At 40.2% G+C, this 20,826-nt stretch overlaps 1 protein-coding gene and 1 pseudogene across 3 annotated transcripts in view; both read left to right on the top strand.

The window, feature by feature from the left end:
- The window catches only part of LOC101406824 (bridging integrator 2-like), a 34,625-nt pseudogene extending 18,739 nt beyond the window's left edge, over positions 1 to 15,886 (top strand).
- The window catches only part of NKAIN3 (sodium/potassium transporting ATPase interacting 3), a 627,619-nt gene that overhangs the window by 560,200 nt on the left and 46,593 nt on the right, over positions 1 to 20,826 (top strand). The gene's annotated exons all lie outside the window — the stretch shown is intronic.

Here is a 20,826-nt window from a genome sequence, read left to right as displayed (position 1 = left end):
GGAAACAACATATTAGCCAAATGAAGTATATCTGTGGGCTGGTTGCAGACAAAGGACACCAGCTTGTGACATTGACTCTGGTGATTTAGTGTGGACTGAAGAAGTCAGGGAAAGCCTGTGGTGTTTACTGGCATGGTATGAGTTACTCCCGAATGTGTGTGGTGGGTGTGTGTGTGTGCGTGTGCAGACATGTGTACACACAAAGATATATACAACTAGGGGAGGTAAAAAGGGAGGCAGTCATTCAGACACTGGAAAGATCCATGATCAAAGGTTGGAATGGTGAGAAAGTGTGAAATCTTTGAGCGAAAGAGGAGAAATTTTATTTAGCTATCGGGGAAAGAAGATTGACTTTATAGTAAACCAAGCCTTGAAAGGCAAGTGGAGGTGTTTGTGTAAGCAGAAGATTCTTGAACAGTCTTGATTAATTGCATTTTGATCATACATAAAGATTTGTGCCTCCTAGGATATTTGCCATAAAATGACACTACCAATGAAAATCCAACCCCTCATTAAACAGATTAAATTGCATGAAGACTCGACAAACAAAGACACATCCTTTCAAAACACATTTCTTTCTCAGCCGTTATTCACTTGTTGTCAATCATAAATATGAATTCAAAATCTTGGAGATCTGATTTCAGTGGTGGAAATGCTAGAGCTTTATTTGGACACTGATCCGGATGTAAAATTCTGCAGAATGCAAGATAGAAAAGCAGAGTTGAGTTGAATGTCAATTATGCATGCAAATTTCCACTCTTGTACAAATATCTGATTAAATTCATATAATGCAGCTGGGTCTACTTTCATCTTTAATGAAAAGAAAATATCACTCAAAGGATGTGAAAACAGGGATTGTAAATTCAAAGTATGTTTTTCTTGAACACTCACAAGAACTCAAGTTTCTCACCTTACTATTGTTTCTCTTTCACTAGTTTGCTTTTGTTGTTTGTGTTTTGTTGCTGTTATTTGTTTATTTATCATTATTTGTGATTGCTTGTTGTTGTTATCCTCTTGGAATGAAAATTCCAAAAAGGATGGAAGGGCGTACCATGAAATTTAAATTTTCCACCCAGCCCCCAAACTAAGGTATATCAGTTCCCCTCCCCAGATGCAACAGCTGATATCAGTTCTGTGGATAACCTTCCAGAAATACTATGTGCATTTAATATCAGTTAGTAACTGAATTTAGCTACATATGCAAGGAAGCCCGAACGACAGTTATTTAGAAGGTAGAGATTTTTTTTCTCCCATCTATGAGGGATCTGGAGGCAGGCACAGCAGCCATCTAATGGTGGCTCAAGATCATCAGAGACTCAAGCTCTTTTAATCTTTCTTCCTCATGATTCTTGGGATGCAGTTTTCATCCTGAAAGTCACCTCATAATCACAATAGGGTGGCTAGAGTGAAATCTATCACACCAACATTCCAGGCAAGAAGAAAGAAGAACAAAAGGGCATGCCTCCCAGCAGTCAGCTCCCTTTAAGAGCTTTCCTGAAAGCCCCATACTACAGCTAATTGACCAGCCCTGTCTGAGTCAGTAAATTTTAAGATGGGCACTTTGCCACTCCCAAACGTAGGGATTCTGTTGGTAAAGAATAAAGGAGGAATGGTTATTGAATAGGCAACTAGGCATCTATTACAACATATAAGCCTATATGGATGTATTTTCCCTTCCTCCACATTTTTAAAATAAATGGTGGCATACTATACATAGTCACATTGCTTTTGACTCTATCCTCCACATTCATCAGATTTTATTAGGACCAAAGCCAGAAACCAAACCCGGGGCTGATTCCTTTAAAAGACAGGTTCTACCCGACCCCAGCTGCTCATCCCAGCAATTGCTACATGCACTCCTTGCTGCTCAAAGAGCAGTCTGCAAACCAGCAACAGAAGTATCACTGGGATTTTGCTAGAAATGCAGAATCTCAGGCCCCACTTCAAATCTGATAAATCAGAATTTGCATTTTAACAAGATCCCAGGTAACGTGTATGAGCATTTGAGTTTGAGAAGCAGTGCATGACCTCCGCCCTTCTAATGTCCCAGCTTAGTGACAGCCAAGCCTGGCAGTATATTAGGAGCCCTCTCCCAACTAGCTGTTAGGGTTTGGAAGTAATCCCATGTCCTCAGATGGGTATCTGTGAGACCCTGGGTAAAGGAGGGCCAGTGTGAGCATCAAGCTGTATACCTACTAGTCTAGTCCTCATTGTGCCATCACTCAGTGGTTCTGGTTCTTCTGCCCTAATTTCTTGGGCTGGGTTCCTTCCTCGAATCCCCACTCCCCTCCCAAACTGGAAGGAAGGTGGCTTTCAACTCCAGCTGCCTCTCTCCCTGGTTTCTATATCCCCATTTCTCGTGGAGCTATCCTTACTTCCTATTTCCTTAACTCTCCTTAATTGGGCCTCACTAGTTTTTAATCCTTCAAACCAAGAGCTCTGAGAATGTATCACCACCCTGAAGCCTGGATCCTGGCTTTCTTTGCTTTCTTGAATCTAGACAAGCTTGGCTATTGACCATAGCCAGGATCACAGCTGACTCTGATACTCTCCTAAAGTTTGTTTTGGAGTCGGTCCTTCCTCCCCAGATGCCAAGCAGATTTTTCCCACCCTAAGTTTGTGCCAAACCTGGATAGTCCCCAGTTGTTCTATTTTACCTAATGGGAAATCAGCATAACACCACACAAGACCATGCTATTAATAGCAAAAAGTGACTTGTTGCTAAGTCCCACCGTTGACCTCGAGTCTTTCGGTCCACCGTTACCACAGCAAGAATTGCTTCTAGGTGCTGAGGCCAGGCTGAATACAGAGGACAATTAAGTGGGCCTAGCAGGGATGGAGATGTGGGAGCCTGGCCAAACCGAATGGTCTGTTGGAGCATAGTGTCAATACCATGTGAATTTGGGTGGATAAAATGGCCATTAGACTTGAGAAAATGTAGGCTGTTAACCTTTAAAAGAGCAATCTCAGCAGAAAAGTGGGGCCAGAAGCCAAATTGCAATGAATTAAGGAAGGAATGAAAAGCAGAGGAAAGCAGGCAGCTGATAACATTCATTTCAGACATTTGTGGGTGGAAGGAAGAAGTTGTAAGACATAACAGAATCAAGTGACATTTTTATAAGATAAGGCAGAACTAAACATTTTTGAAAGCAGAAGGAAAAGAGTCTGTGAAAAGGAGATATTGAAGACAAACTCAAAAGAGCAAAAAAAAGATCTTTGAAAATCAAGATAAGAAAAAAATCATTAGAGAGAGAGGGATTATCTTTAAAGAGGAAAGACTTCTTATTCTCAGATATGTTAAGAAAGAATGAAGGAATAAATGTAGAAACAAAAGACAATAAGGTGTGTCTGTGGATGTATTAATTGATTCACTTCATAGTCGTACACTCAACAAAGTATTAGGTAAGAATAGGGAGCATGTTGTGTTGGATTTGGAACTTTCATGGAGTCAAAGATTTTTATTGTAGGGAAAGCTTATGGAAACAATCTGTTATTGTATATTAGTCCCTCCTTATCCACGAGAGATACATTTCAAGACCCCCAATGGATGCCTGAAACCCGGATAGTACCAAACCCTATATATATTATGTTTTTTCCTATACGTACATACCTATGATAAAGTTTAATTTATAAATTAGGCACAGTAAGAGATCCACAACAATAACTAATAATAAAATAGAACAATTGTAAGAACACACTGTAATAAAAGTTACCGTAGATCTTAGCAACCTTAGCATACGATTTTTTTTTCTTTCCTTATTAAGTTGAGAACTTTCACTTTTTCACTTAAAGGAAGCACCTTACAGCTTCTCTTTGGCATATCCGAATTGCCAGCATCACTAATCTTGTGCTGTGGGGCCATTATTAAGTAAAATAAGGGTGACTTGAACACAAGCCCTGCGATACCGCGACAGCCAATCTGATAACTGAGACAGCTAACAGGCAGGCAGCGTACAGAGTGCGGATAGCTAGACAAGGGGATGATTCACGTCCCGGGCAGGCCAGGACCGGACGGCAGGAAATTTCCTCACACTACTCAGAATGACACTACTCAAGAATTGTTTCTTTCTGGAATTTTTCATTTAATACTTTTGGACCGCGGTTGGCCGCAGGTCACAGAAACTACTGAGAGCGAAGCCGCGGGTGGGGAGGGACTACTGTATTCTCTTCATTTGAAGAGATGGGAAAGTGTGAATGAGCAAGATAAACTCGTCTGCCAAGATGGGTTTAAGGGAATCTAATGGCTGTCAGGATTTGATACTCTCTAGAAAAATCCCTGAACGTCACAAGCTAGAGATGAAGACAGGATTTGCCAAGCGCTGGAAATGAAGCTGAGGCCAAGGCTGAGGCTGAGGCTGAGGGTAAGCTTGAGGGTGGAGATAAAGGCCAAAGTCGAAACGGAAGAAGTTAAATTTAACCTGTTATTTGTAGGGCCTGAGCATTATAGTTCTGCTCTACTTCGTGAGCCAAGAGCAGAGGCAAAGATCTCAGAGGCAGGAGTGACGCAGGGTTGGGGCTTAGTAAGGTCTCTCATGAGCAAGAATGAATAGCAGCCTAGGGCTTTAGGGAGAGCAGCATGAAGCGCTTGCCACGGAGCCTCTGTCAGTGGGGAATCTCTGATATAACCACCTTCTTCATCTTCTCAAATCTCGCTCAGTGGATGTGGAGACAGTTTGAACCTTGTTCAATGCATAGGCCTGTATAGACTAAAGACTTGTGGTTGATTCCTGGTTCCACTACTAACTAGATATGTAACCTGAAACAAGTTATTCTGATCCTTGGTTTCCTCATCCACAAAAGAGAGATAATAATACTCACCTCACAAACATGTTGTGAAAATTAAATTACCAAGAACTTAACACTGAATACCAAGCCCCAGATAAATACTCAAAATGTAGCTACAAATGGTTACACAGGTCTCTTTTTCTAATGAGATATGAATATGCATCACAGCATATAAAGAGATATAATCTGTCTTGAAGTATCAGATTATTACCAGAAAAATCTATGCCCATTCAGATATTCTCTAGAATGCTCTATAATGAATGAGGTCATTCTCTCAGCTCAGCTCCCACCCACCATGTAAAAAGCTAGAAAACTATCAAACTTGATAGGGAATGTATAGTTTTTGTTGGTGATTCTGAGGGTGATAGCCTTGGGGGACCTCAAATGCCATAATTTTAAAGCTCATTCTCTCTCGCTAAGTTTATGTGGCACCAAACCTTTCTCCAACACAGCTTCTGCCTTTCAGGGCAGAGCAGGGAGACCCAGCTCTAATTACACTGAACCAACCCTAATGCCTTCCACCCAGGTTGTCCATACAGCAGAGCACTTTCAGTCTGATAACTGATAAAGCAGAAATGAAACACAAAACCAACAGACCTATTGTCAACTATTCTCATTTGTAAACACCTGAAACAGAAGTAGAGGTGCCATTTATTTTCACTCACACTACACAGAATATAACCTATTTTTTTATTTAGGATTTTTGTGGGTACAGTGTGTCTACAAAGATGTTTTTGATTAAAGTCTAAATTAGATCTTTAAAGCATCTAGAAATATCACTGGTTCCTGAAGTAAAATATTTAACCCCCAAAAAATTAGATGAAAAAATAGTTTTTAAACTACTTTCATTCAGCCTGATCATTCTTACCCAGCCCAAATGTCCTTTTTGAGTGACACTCTGACCCCCAAATTCTTTCTGGAGTCTGTTTCTGGAATTTGGTTGGGTGTGAACATTCTTTGCTTTGAAAAAAGATGGCAGCGGGCGTGAGATGTCTGCCTTGAAAGGCCCAACTTGAGAAAACCAAGGTTGCTGAGAGCTAGCTCTGGCTCCATAGTAACACAGCTGCTCCTGTGGGAACTCACAGCCGGGTCTCACTGACCGGCACAGGTAGTACGCAGCTCTATTTGCAATATTTAGATTTTAACACCTTGAGTGTGGCTTGTACAACCCAGAGCTCATCCCCATCTTCCAGAAATCACACAACTGGCTCTCCGTCAGTGGTAGAGAACCAAGATTGCTACCAGGGTGGTTCTTTAAGCTTTCCTTCTTGGACCTGGGCAACTGTCCCGTTTTTCCAAAAGACGAACTTCACAAATTATAGAGCCAAAAACCTAACACCATCCCTCTACCACTCCAAAATGGAATAGATTATTAAACACATTATTTAAGGACTCTAAGTAACAAAGATGCTAAAACCCCTGAAGGTCAACATAGAGTCTCTAAGAGTAAGTCAAAGTGAATTAACCTCACTCCATTTTTGGGCGTGATTACCAGACTGTGCTTGGATCCAAGTACATGGTGCCCCTGAATTTTAACAAAACATTTAGCAATCAATTAAACTCCAATAATAATGAATTTGCCTGGACTCAGACAGACCCTAGTATTTGAAGGGAAATATCATGGCCATATATTTCCAGGATCATTCCAAAGCCATCTTAGAAAAGGAACTCTGAGTTTGGGCAATAAGAAAACGGGTATCGTTAGTGAAAAACTCCTCCCTTCTATTATTTCAACATATTATAAGGAAAATGATGGTTGTTGCCCATTGGGTTGAAAAGTCCAATAAAACCAAAGGTAAAATCTAAAAACTCCAAATTATTAGACACCAGCATCATGAAGCTTTTTTATGCTTTTGACTCAAGTTTTGCACTTCTCATCCTTTTAAATGTTTAAAATATCATTTAGAAAATATACAGTATGTGGTGAGTAATGTGTTGAATGCATAGGTGGATGCACTTAATTTTATGAAAAATTACACTGTCTTCTTGAGGATTATACTATAAAAGAGCTTGTAACTGCTTTGCTAAGTAAATGCAGCTTTGGGTTGTAGAAGAACTAGATATAGAGTGGCAGTAAGGAGAGGGGTTACCATTATGGGCTAAAGAGCCAGAGTGTCACTTCCTACCCAAGTGATTTGGGGACAAGTTAATTAACATCTGTGCCTCAATTTTCTCACCCATAAAATGAAATTAATAATAGAACTTACTCTTAGATGTATAAGGACTTAATGAATTAATGGATGAATAGTGTCCAACTAAGCCATGTGCTAAGCACCAGATATCCATTATCTCAGTAACCTTCACAATAATGAATGAAGTAAAGTGATCATTATACCCATTTTACTCATGAGGAAACTGAGGCTCAGAGAGGTTAAATACCTTGCCCGACGTCACTCAGATAGTACTGGCAAAGCCAAAATTTGAACTGAGATCTCTCCAACCATGAAGCTGCACTCTTGACCACCACAACTATCAACTGTAAGGTAAGCACTGGATCCCAGGAGCAAGGCTGAAATTCACATTCTAGGATATATCAGAGCAACGCTAGCAGCAAGAATGGCCTCATGTTGATTCCCCAAGTGTTGGATGGAACTCCTTGAATCTCTGATGCTAAGAACATCATTGATCCTGAGGACTGAGGTGAAGTTGTTCCAGCAGTCAGGAGAGAAGAGATAGAGGTTCATAATCAAGAGCGTGAGGGAACACTACACAGGCAAAGTGGCAGTACTCAGCATTTATTTCACCGAGACCATCAGGGGAGGTCAGGTGGTCCACTATATGAGATTTTCCCCCACTCTCCACTCAGGTGATCTGCTACAGCAGTGATGAAGCATGGGCAGATCCTAGGCTACACATCTGGCTTCACTCAAAGGTCCACTAGTTACAAAGGCTGGTATACTTTGGTACTGTAGCCAGGTTCTCACACAGAATCCCCTGGGCCCTCTCAGAACCAGGCCACAGCATCATCAGTCTCATTTTGACTCCTGTTCAAGGAGGTGGAATTAGATGGAATTGACTCCATCTGCTAATTCAGCCAAGTGGATCACAGCATCTTCCTCATTTCATTAGATAGATCTGTCAAATATGTCCCTCAACAAATTAAGAAGCCTGTGAAATTTAATCACAGAGAAGCAGACTTCCATTTTGCAAAATGTCTCCCCTCAAGTTCCACAGACACGTACAAGTAGAGGAATGCCTGTCTTTCTCTTGGGTTCTCCTGAGATCTATAAATTGTGTATAAGCTACATACAACTCCATCTGCAATAAGGGGCTGAACCTTATTGCAGGTTACGTGACTGTCACTGGGAAGAGTGTCCACAATAGACAGGGCTCTAGACATTGCCATTTGTAAATGTCCCCTCAATAGCTCCAATACTGGCTGAGCCAGCTCTTCAGTGAGAAGCAGACAGGCAGTGGACAGACATGAGGATCTGTATGTCCATGGGGTAGTGCTTGATTGCCTAAACATGGGACTCAGAGCACGGCTGCCCTGCCATCCGTTGTCTTCCAATGGGTACTCTGGGGATCTCAGTTCCCACACATAAAATTTGGAGATGGACATCCCACTGTTGGGTTTTGTGTTCCAGTGGTAAGCTGGATTTGATGGTGCACTGGCAGAAACGTCTCTCCTGAAATACTGAGGGTGTGCCAACATGAAAGTGGCACAAAAAGAGTCAGTTTGGTGTATTAAGCCAGAGAACAGATTCAAAATGAGTCATAAGAACAAAAGGTTTAAGTTGCTAGAGAGTGAAGTCAACAGCTCAAGATAGGAACAGGGCACAGAAGGCAAACGTGCAAGTCTGAGGCCAGTTTGAGTGGACCCGGGCAGAGGGCTTCCGCACACGCCTAGCTTGTACTCCAGTTTCCTGGGCCTGATTCCATTTAAAGGGTCAGGTATGGAGGAGGCAGAGCTCGAGGCAATCTGGGTTATTTGTACGTCCCCATAGCCACAAAGACATGTGGCTTACCCAACCAAGACCTTACCCAACCCATTCAGACACTATCACAAAAGGAACTATGCCCAAACTACGCTTATGTTAATATCACACATGTACAAATTCTGTTTTAGTTTACATTTAGGATTGTAAAATAGGTAAAAACTAGATGAAATTTTCCTTAATAGAGACATTTTTCTTCAAATTACCTCATAATACTCAGGTACTAAGACCCCACCAAACTATTCATATGATACCATTGATGAATTATTGAATTTGACAGTGGATACTTAGAAGTGTCCTAGATGAAATGATCTACTCAATGAGGTACCTTTATTTATTTGTTTGTTTGTTTATTTATTTGTTTGAATAATGTTCTTATTCCTCAATGACTTGCCACCAGACATACACTGAGAACAACACTCTTTGCCAGTGAGAGTAACGTTTGTGTTCTCTAGGATATTGCCGAGCTGGCTTGTACAGAGTGTCTGCATCACAAAAGCATGTCATGAAAAGGCTTATCTTCCTTGGTAGAAGCCAGCAAACCATTTGTTTTCCATTTTGACTGTCTACACAAGTGCTTCCCATACACGTAAGGGCAATAAATCCCCAAAGCCCGAATAAATGTGATGCTGTTGCTGTTGTGCATTTTTTATGGTCATCGTGGAGAAAACAACTTATTTCCATATTCATTGAATCATTTGCAGCCCAGGGTGCCAGTGGGACTCTTAGGAGAGTGAACCAAATGTCTTCAAATAATTTCAGGCTTCACTTGGCATAGGACACTTCCATAAACAGACGTAATTCTAATTCTGGATTCCTGAAGGAGAAGTATGAACAGCTTGATTAAAAACAAATAGGCCAGGGATTGCTAGCGTTCACACCCTCCCCAGAGTGATCCAAATGAATAAGAAGCCAGTCCCTCGTAGGACTCCTTCCCCTGAGGATCCTAAGATCCTAGACTTCTGTCCTGGGCACGCAACAGAAAACAGATGGGCATAGGTGACAGTTGTACAAAAAGGCTCTCCCGGGAGCCATAGAGAAAAAAATGTGTCCACAAAGTGCTGTGAGATGAGACTGTCCACCTGCTGCCTGCTTTTCAGTCTCGGAGTTTTTTGATAACTCCCTAGAAAGGAAGGATACGCCTGCCATCCAATCCAAACTGGGGGTGAGCCATTGCACAAAGCTGAACCCCTACCCGTTGTAGAAGAGGTAATCAGAAGATTCCCAAATTGGAAACCATGTGTTATATGTCTGGACATTCTGTTGTCTGTCATCCTACCATGACAAGAGGGCATCTGAATTCAGACTACTATTCCCTACGACTGCCACTGTATCACTTCGATAAAGTGGTGGAAAATTTTTTATTCCATGATATTATTTCTCCTCTCCCCAGTGAAGGAAGCAGCATGTATTCAGGAACACTTGTAGTTATTTTTAATGTACTTCAAAAGTTTGGTTTCATGTAAAATCAACCAATAGTTAACTCATAAGTGAAAATAGCCTATATCCCTTTTCTTTCTACATGTTTATGTTTCATCCATCTGTCTAAGATGATACAATCATTGGCTTGTTCTCTTATTTAATGCATGACCCAGACAGTATCAAAGCAAAGCAACAAAAATCTATGAACTTATCAAATCTAGGCAATAGCTACTGCTGCACACGAGCACAGCTGGCTGTTACTTTGGCTGAGTGACGCAGTGACTTGTGTGGGAATTTCAAAGTTGCTAACATGCTGGAATTCTGAAATTCATCCACTTTATTTCAGCCATACTAGTTTCCCTCCCCCACTTTGCTTTGAAATACAGTACTCGTCATCATTTATTCGTTCACAAACATTTAATGAGTACCTTCTTTGTACCAGGTAAAGTGCTAAATGTCAAAAATGCAAAGTTGAGTTGAGAAAAAGTTCACCTTGAAAGAGCCTGGCAGTGGAGCAGACATGCAAGTAAATGAGTATAATCATGTGAAATATTTCTTTTTTTTTATTGAGGTCATAATGGTTTATAACATTGTGTAATTTCAGGTGTACATAATTGTTTATCAGTTTCTGTATAGACTACGTTGTACTCACCACCAACAGTCTAATTTTTATCCATCACCATACATATGTGCCCCTTTATCCGACACCGCCCTGCACGTGCCCAAGCTCGTCTGAAATGTTTCTTAATCAAGGAATATGAGGCTGTGCCAAAGAAGTGGAAGGAACAGATCCTCTTTCTGACGGAACCAGGACAGGACTCTCAGAGGGCGTGGTCTTTCTATCAGCTCTCTCAGAGTGTTCTTGCCTTCAAGGACCTACTGCGAAGATAACAGATGCACACAGAGCTATGATACAAAGCAGTACTGGGAACTGTCATTAGAGATGTGAGAACAAAGTGCTGAGACAGTTCAGACTAGAGGTCTGTACACTGGAGAGATCAGAGAAAGTGACATTAGCAAGAGGGCTGAAAGGCTGAGAGGACTTTTGCAAGCAGAGAAGTGAGAACGGGTTAGGGGTCCTGGGCAAGCAAAGAATGGGGTGTGTTCAGGGAATTGGAGCACAGGCTCACGGCAGAGAATAGTGGAGGATAAGCCTCGAAAGCCAGGTGGAGGCAGGATTATAGAGGGCTTAGAAACAGATAAAAAGTAATTGTGTGCTTGGACTGGCAAACTAACCTTTGTTCTCCATTACCCCAAATTGTGAATCATGATTTAGGGAAGAGATTCTTCCCATTGGAATACAAACATGTTGTAGTAATACCCACCTAAAAAAAAACTAAAACAAAAAACCTCATTGACCCCACGTCTTTCTTCAGCTACTATCCTTTTTTTGTTGGCAAAACTCCTTGATACAACTGTTGACATCCTATTTTCTCTTTAACCTATTCTGATCAGATTTTTGCACCACCATCCAACAAAACAACTCCCACCAAGGTCACCCATGTCCTCCATGTGGCTCATTGTCGTTGACCATCAGAGGCTTTGACACAGCTGATTACCCTCGCTTTCTTGTATCACTCTACCTCTCTGGTCAGCCTTTTCAATCTCTTTTGCTGGTTTCTTGACTTCTCCGCCACCCCTAGATGTCATAATGTTCCAGAACTTCATTCTTGGACCCCTTCTCTGACTTTACTCACTTCCTTAGTGATCTAATCCAGTCATAGCTTCAAATACCATCTATAGATACACTGATGACCTCCAAATTTTTCATTGCTCTATACCTGAGCAATTTCTCAGGGTTGCTTTTTCAGCAAACAACCTTTAGGAATGAGGTAACTTTTCCCCCATCCTGCTCCCGACAAAGAATAGGCTTGCTTCGCCTTGCTATAACAGTAGCTCCATGTTCCTCTTATAACACAACCCACATGTGTGCAGGGTCAATCATGGCCCAAGGGGCAAGGGGAATGCAGCAAAGAGATATGAAGTTTATGCTGGCTGCTGTGCTGTGAGTAATAAAGTCCTTTGTCCCTGACCCAACATCCGTGAAACGGTAACAGGCTAACTTGTTAGCTTATAGGTAGAATAAAACCCCAAACCCTGCACCGTTCTTGACATTAGGTAGCTATGCTTTCTTTTATAAGTAACTCAACACCTTAACCCAAATAAATTACACACAGAAGCTTTCTACTCACAAGTGTTCAACTTAATGACTTTCATAGGGAGAAGGCTCTGCACAGAGCAAAGTGTGTCAGCCACTGTCTGCTTCCCACAGGCAGTTTGGCCATGACTTTAATAGAGTCATTTAGGACTTAAGGAAAAATCGACTAACAAAGAGCATTTTAGAACCAGGTGTTAAATAAACTTCTGTCATTCCTTAAGGATTCACTTAAGATTTAAGGCTTAAATGTTGGTGTGAACACTGGAAAATTTAGGAAAGCAGTTGGGGAGACATTTTTGTTCAAGGATCCTTTAGGCTTACCTCAAACTCACCAATCCTCTCACACCCTGAGGCTAGGCCTATGCAAGCTCTCCTCTCTAAGTGCCTTCAATGAGCTTTTCCTATCCATCTATTTCACCTAAAAGTGATCCCTTAAGACACTCATGCTTTTAGAGATGACTCATGGCTTTGATTCATTCTTACTAAGATCCACAACTAGTAGGACACATAGCCAATTGTTGACATCCCAGTGTCTTCGTGTGTGAAACTTAATCCTGTCAATCCTTATACAAGGCCTGCAGGCCAAAACAAATCAGTCTCCTATACACATCCTACTTGCAAAAAATAGTCAATCCTTTACACAAAAAGTGGTTGGAATCTAGCCTTATGTCATTTGCATTCATTTAATATATCAAAAAAAATAGAATTTATGCAGTCAGAATTTATAATACAGAGGAGAAAATCATTTAAATGTTATGGAGATGGATGGCTTTCATGGAAGAGAATAAAGGTGCCTTTAAAATGAATAACTCTTTCAAAGCTTTATTAAAAGCAGAAGTAATCAGGATTATTATCCTAATGTTATTTACTTTGTGTTTCTTTGCTATTGGCAAGAATGCATTTTATTCCATTTCTTGGAGATCAGCAGAATGCCACAGGGACTATTTCCACTCATATTCTGGGAAACCAAGAACTACTCAACAGTCAGCCATCTACAAATTGGTGATTAACAAGATGTCTTGACAGGTTCTCATGAGAATAACATTATTAATTAAATGGCAGTTTGGTTAATCACAATAGCAAAAGTAATTTTTGGAATAAATATTTTATTAGTATGCCCATCAATAAAGCAAAAGTAAAAGGATATATTTTAATTAATTCATTTGTTGTAATATTGAGATTATGGCTGGCAAATTCTGTTTAAGGGCCTGGAGGATGATCTAATATTTCTAGTATGGCATGTCTTTATCTTACTGTTTTCAACTAATGGTATTGTATATTTCAATTACCTAGTCAAAATTCCTTTCTTGTCTTCTATCAAGATATTATTAAGGCCCATTAGTGAACAATTGGATCTGACAAATTTTCTGTTGTTAAACATTGCTCTATTCTTTTAAAATTGAGTGTTCTAAAGTTTCATTAGTTAAAAAAAAGAAATTAACTGAGTAGGGAAGGATAGTGTGCTGCCACTATAACTAAAAACCTGATCCTACTTTCTGTCAGTCAAAAGACTCATTTGGAAAAGGATAAATATGTTGACCAGTTCTCTTCAGTACATAGACATAGAATCTTGTTAGAAAACACAGATAACAGAATATTTTTAGCATAATACAAGGCTCTGAAACTACAAGGAGAAAATCCAAGATTAAGAAAAGTAGGTAAAAACATATTTCTGAAAAAATTATTCAAATGAGGTTGCTCTCTTTTGCCTTTATAAAAGAAAAGCTATGATAGCTTCCAGGTTGGTGAACATTTCAAGATTCGGGGAGAGTGGCGTGCTCGGAGAGGGCAAGGACGCTCTGCGCCCCTTCCCCATACCTAGCCCCATGGATCTCTTCCATCTGGCCATTCCTGAGTTATATCCTTTTATAATAAACCAGTAATCCAGCATAAGGCGACAAGCTATACAAGGACCTGAAGAACTTTCTTAGTGCAGTCAAAGTGATGCGAGGAATGTTCTCCCTGTAGAAGATCTACAGCAATGAGTGGTACAGTCATGAGGAGTTGAAGGCCATCATAGGGAATAATGATCTTCTTTGGGAAGACTATAAAAAGAAACTAGCTGACTAGGCTTTGAGGACCAAGGAAAACTATGTAGCCCAGTTCAGCGATACTAAGGAAAGAATCGCCAAATGGTGTTGAAAACTTGTGGACTATGACAGTGCCAGCACCACCTGGAAGCAGTGCAGAATGCCAAGAAGAAAGACAAAGCCAATACTGCCAAAGTGGAGGAAGAGTTCAACAAAGCCGAGATTGTGTTTGAAGATCTGAACCAGGAACTACTAGAGGAGCTGCCTATTCTTTGTAATAGTCCTATTGGCTGTTATGTGGCCATCTTCCAAAACATTTTCAACTTGAGGGATGACGTACAGGGAGATGAGCAATCTCTATGAGGTGACAAGCAAATTGGAGAAGCAACATTCCAACAATGTCTTTGTGGTGAAGGAACTATCAAGGTGCAGCAGATGCTCTTAGTCATCGCTCCCCCAGTTTGAACATCTGTGGTCTCCAGGCCTCTTACTTCACCTACCAGAGTGAGAGGTAATCCATCTGGGCAAGTGAAGAAGAGCTAGAACCTGATCCAGTCCAGGGAAAAGACTACTCTGAGATCAAAGAGGAGCCCTTAAAAGATAAGGAAATAGAGGAGGAAGAGGCTGAAGCAAGCTCCTCTGAGGAGGAAGAGCATCTGCCACCCTGCAATGCCCCAACCCAGGCCCAGCCCTCTCCCATCATTAAGGGTGGTGAGTCCCAGGAAGGAGTCCTCTCTTGCTCCCCAGCTCCGTCACCAGGCAGAGCAATGATCCCTTGAGAGCAGGCTTCATCTCTCCCAGAAGTAGTTCTCCAAACCTGCACCTCAAATGAAGGATCTGAACAACCAAAGAAGAGAGCTTCTATCCAGAGGACCTCAGTACTCCCTAATAGGCCTCCTCCACCCAGGCCACTCCCAGCTCCAGGCCCTCCTCTGTGAACATACCCTCCTGCCCTATGGCCTTTGATCAGGGTTCACCCACCAACCCCAGGGCCTTCTCACAGGCTGGAACTCCAAGTCTTAGGGCCTCCTTAGAGGCGTCTCCTGATCCACAGCCACCAGAGAAGCCAGTAAGAAGTCCTGAAACCAGAAAAAAGGAAAAAATGACAGTCTGAAACCAGAAGAACTTTGTACTTCCCCTACCTTGACGATCTTTCAGGATTTTTTGAGTCTGGCAAGGCAAAGAAGACAGAAGACAAAAAAGAGAACAAGGGACCAGCCTGGTGGCATAGTGGTTAAGTCTGGCACACTCTGCCTTGGCGGCCTGGGTTCGCATGTTCGGATCCCAGGCACAGACCTACACCATTCATCAAGCATACTGTGGCAGTGACCCACATACAAAATAGAGGAAGATTGGCAACAGGTGTTAGCTCAGGGCCAACCTTCCTCACCAAAAAAAAAAAAAAAGAGAGAGAGAACATTAAGCTAATCTCAGCTGACTACCCTGAGAGCCAAGGTCTTCAGCTTCAGGTCTCTGAGTTTCCAGAAGAGAGCAGTGTCATAGCACCTGAGCCTCAAGAAGAGATATCTACAATCCACAATTCACAACTCTGAAGAGGATCTGTTAAGACTTCCCCTTACACACACCTCTCCAGAGAAGCTCCTCAGCTAGAGGGTATATAGGTCAGAGGGAGTTAAGACCCAGCATTCATTTTTAGGTTCTCAAAGAGTATGAATGCTGGTGGTCTCTAAAGACCTAGCATTAATAGAGGTTGAGGAGCAGACTTAAGGGAGGCGAAAAGGGAGGAAGGCTTGAGAGAAGACTCTGTTATTCTCAAGAAATATTTAATTCAGGTTTTAGCAATGTTAGAATAATAAAACTTTATATATTAATTAAAATGGGGCTAAAATGACTATCAAAAGCAAAAGCGTATGTAGACACAGATGCTAGCCTACACAGATACATAATCACACATACTCAGAGGAGAGTGAACAAATCTTTGACTTACCACTAGTTTTGCAAGACTTAAAGCAAAAGAACAGATTTTCACATTTTCAATAAGGTACTATTCTGACTGTAAAAAAAAAAAAGTACATCTATGATCATCTTCCTATGTGTTCCGTCTAATTTTCTCAATGTTTTGTCCTAACTCCAAACCTCTCCCTAAATTTCAACTGCACCTACACAAATGATGAAATCAGGACTATAAAACTTGCATTTGTTTTTCAGTGTTAGTCATCTGGTCAGTGCCTTTCTGTTTAGCCTGGAAGGGAACTTGCATTAGAATCATTAAAAAGTTTCCTGCAGAAAACAAAGTTTTATTTTATATTATAAAGATTCCTTAGAGGGTACTTAGATTTGTACCTTTAAATGTGTAACTATGTAACAAAGCAATTTATGGTTCAGCCATTAACAGTTAATATTTTCCAGGCCTCTTATAATAACTGGAAGGCAAACCAAAGGTGGGTGGGGTAGACTTAGTTTTTGGTCAAAATTTCTCTATAAAGATGGGATTTTTTTTCAACCCCATCAAATTAGCTCTACATATTAATATGTGAGAACAATGCTTCAGCATTGAGTTCACTGAGTTTGCTCTCAGTGGGCCCTCTCATCAATCCTCTGGCCTTTCTTCCAGTAAATGCCAATGAACCAAACAGTAAATTCAGATGGACCCAGCATGCCAAATTGAATGAGCTAATGTTAGAAGACACTAAAGTATGTTCCCTGTCAAAGAGGCTAATAGTATGCCAATATAAACTTTAGACATCATTGTCATCTCAAAATATATCAATGAATACAAAATAATAATTTATCTTACTTTAAATCAACATAAAGGTGTAGGTAGAGTGTCATATTTTTTCTAAAGAAGTATAGTCTATTAGGAAAGTAGAAAAATAATATTCTTTGTAGTATTCAGCTATCAAGAAGGGCTTAGCTTTACACTAAAAACAACCTATAACACTCAATCAAAACATTTTTATTTATCTTTATCACCTATATAGATGAAAAATAATGATTTGCAAGATTTGTTACCTGAGCTTGCTGTGGAGGAAAAATTATTGGAATACAAAAATTATCAAGCAACTGTGGGCTAACTATTCAATAATTGACTTCCAAGATAAAATAAGCAATGTAGCATCTAAATTTCTGTCTTTAAGCAAAGTAACAAAACTAGTTCAGAAATTTTTCAGTTATAACATGATTCATCCATTATGCTACTAGCCTTTTTCTTGCAGTGAGGCTGGAGGAAAACCAAACTATCAGTCGTCTTGGTCACACTGGATAGGAGGAGACGCTTGATCTGTTTGGCTGTCACTTGGTCTAGCTCTTTAGGGTTCAAAAGAAATCTGATCTATGTTTATGTCACTAGAACTCCTGTCACCTGAACTCACTGAACTGTTTTTTAAGCAAAAGTGTCATCTTCAAAGTAAGTTCTCCAGAGTAGGGCATATTCATCCAAAGAGGTACATAAAATAATCCAAAGTAGAACATATGTATTGAAATGAGTGAACAAAATAATCCATGGGAGCGTGGGAAGAAAATATTACTTCTATTTCTATTTATTTTTATCTAAAAACCAAAGAAAAATTGGCCTTTAACAACATCTCACATGTGATTTAACAGTGTGGCCTCGCTAAGACTACATGTCAGAAAGTCGCATGTGTTACCAAGGTACTAGCAACATTCCGTGGGGGAGCAGGAGCTCCAATGTGTGATGGAATTAATGGTGACATGCATATTGAGTGTACTGGGAATAATTATAATCTCTGTGTGCTGGGGTAAGTACATTTACAGATTACATTGTCTGTTTTTAAGAAAACTAATGCTCACAAGATGGTTATATGGCTTCAAACTTTTTCCTGCAAGAATCCGTGGATTGAAGATAAAACCAATTATGAACACATGCATGGAAAAAACTTTTTAAATGGCAGAGCTGACATGTAGCTTCCTCCTAGTATAAGCTCTCTGTCATTTACAATATGAAATAAAAGCAATGATGATTTAATTGAATTGAAAAGACAATACCCTCAAAATTTAAATTGTCAAGGAAACTATTTGAAATAAGTGCTGTATAAAATAATTACATTCTGCTCGTAGATACATATTTATAGTAAAAGTGTAAAAATATGGACTAGCTGTACAAACACCAAATTAATGATAGTAGTTTTCTCCCCAATATCAAAAGATGGCATTTCCTGAGAGGAATGGATTGATATGCAACACGAATTCTCAAAGTTTCCTTTCAAGTCACTTTTTTAAAATTAGTATGCTATGATTGTATCGCATACATTAAAACCTGTCATTTCCTCAATGTCACTTCTCCTTCTCTACCGTGGCCTAACTTGTGCGGCAAGCCTACTGAGAACCTAAAACACAAGTACACAGGTGTGATAGGCAGAATAATGGTCCCCCAAAGATGCCCATGCCCTAATTTCCAGAGGGAAATTAATTAAGGTTGCAGATGGAATTAAAGTTGCTAATCAGATGACCTTAAATTGATGAAATTATGCTGGATTATTCAAGTGGGTCCGATGTAATCACAAGGGTCCCTAAAAGTGGAACAAGATGGCAGAAGAGGGAGAACCAGAGTCACGGCCGCCTGTGGACGGCTGGCCTTGAAGATGGGAAAATGGGGTCACAAGTCAAGGAATGCACTCATTTCTAGAAGCTGAAAAAGGCAAGGAAACAAATTTTCCAGAAGGAATGTAGCCATGCTGACACCTTGATTTTAGCCCAAAGAGACCCATTTCGGACTTTTGACCACCCGAACTATAAAATAATAAATTTGCATTATTTTAATCCACTACCTTTGTAGTAATTTTTTACAGCAGCGATAGAAAATTAATACCAGATAGTTCTCAATTTACTCACACATACATATGTACATATCCCTAAGGGAGAGCTCGTCAAGAAACTGGAAAGTTATTTGTTGGAAGATGCCTTCCAATGTATGGATTACTAAGACAATGAATTATGAAGCCACTACAGTTATGAAGCCACCACTATCACTTGCTGACATAAAGAAAAAAAATTGCAACAAATAGAGCAAAGACTTATTATTTGTACTCCATAAGACTTCATACAAATTAATGAAAACAACATTAAATTAACAAATGGGCAAAAGACTTCTGCAGATAATTCAGAAAATAAAAAATATAAATGGCTAATAAAACATGAAAATGTTGCAGATGAAATAAAACCATTTCAAATTAAATAAATGAAGAGATGTCATTTTGTCTATTATACGGGCATGTATTTTTTAAATGAAAAGTCCTATGCTACTAAGGGTATGATAAAGCAAGAATTGTCATTCACTGCTGTAGTAGGATAAAAGATGATACAAACCTTTTGAAAAGCAATTTAAAAATGTGTGAAAAAGGCATGTAAATACTTATGGCACTTCTGGGAATCAGATCATCCAAAATATAAGAAAAGCATGAATATTAATAAAGGGATTTATAATATAAAAACTTTGAAAACAACTTTCAATAATAGATTGCTTAAATGCATTTCAGTTGTTTAAGTTATGCAAATTTATGCAGTTATTAATAATTAAGCTTATGAAAAGTATTGACTTGGGTCATAAGAGTATAACTATGGCATATAGCAACTACAAGAAAAAGGACTAGAAGAAAATCCATTAGGAAGTTCTTAGTTATGGGATCATAGCCCATTTCTTTCTTCTGTATGCGAATAGTTTATTGAAGGAACTGGACTTGGTAGAACACAATCAAAAGGCAATTTTATTCTTTCTCCCACTGTCCATTCAAGTACACTCTATGGCCTCAGTCTATCTCATCGTTTGGATCACATTTCAGGCAGAACTTGTAGCTCTTTCGGCCGCTTATAGATATATATTAAAAAGCCCAGTGCGAGCCAGTGCAAACTCTCATCCACTTAAAGACTCTCTTCCTCAGCTTGGGCCTGATTTCAACATGCAGATCTGCAGTGAAGAAGGGACCCATAGCTGCTTTCTCCTCTTCTCACTCCGCTTCTCTCCGCACTCACTAGCTGCTCTTTGGGATGATTCCAGGGATGAGATAGAAGGACGAATCATGGGAGAAGAGATAAGGAACAAGGTCTTATGTGGCTGGTTCAGTTGTAATCTAGCAGGAAGTACTCTGTGGGTATAACAGATCCCAAATGCAGATACTTCCTTTTGTGGGGTGCTTTTGTGGGTTCTTCAGAAACCCACCCCATCCCTCCTTTAGCATCCTCACCTGTTTTTCTGGATGATCAGCCTCTCTGGCTGGCCACTTAACAATCCTACTCACCTCTTCTATCCCAAGTGCCAGCATAGTTCTTCTGAGGTCACCTGCCCCTGGCAGCAAGTCTTCTTGGGTGGGAGTCCTACTCTAGAAGGGCACAGCTAGCTCTTTTCAGAAGGCCTTATCTTCTAGGCTAAGGGCACACATAGACATCCTTGTCCTTCCATGCCTACCTAGCCATCTCTTCACATTCTGCCACCAAAAGCCCCTTTAGCCTCAGCCCCTTGCCTTTTGACTTTTCCAAGTGTGAGTCAGGCACCAAGCCCTTGTGTTCCCCAAATTAC

Source organism: Ceratotherium simum, chromosome 31, assembly GCF_057802395.1.
Source record: "Ceratotherium simum simum isolate JZ-2026a chromosome 31, ASM5780239v1, whole genome shotgun sequence".
NCBI lineage: Eukaryota > Metazoa > Chordata > Mammalia > Perissodactyla > Rhinocerotidae > Ceratotherium > Ceratotherium simum.
The sequence above is the reverse complement of the archived record's forward strand: the minus strand, read 5'-3'. Positions and strand labels throughout refer to the sequence as shown.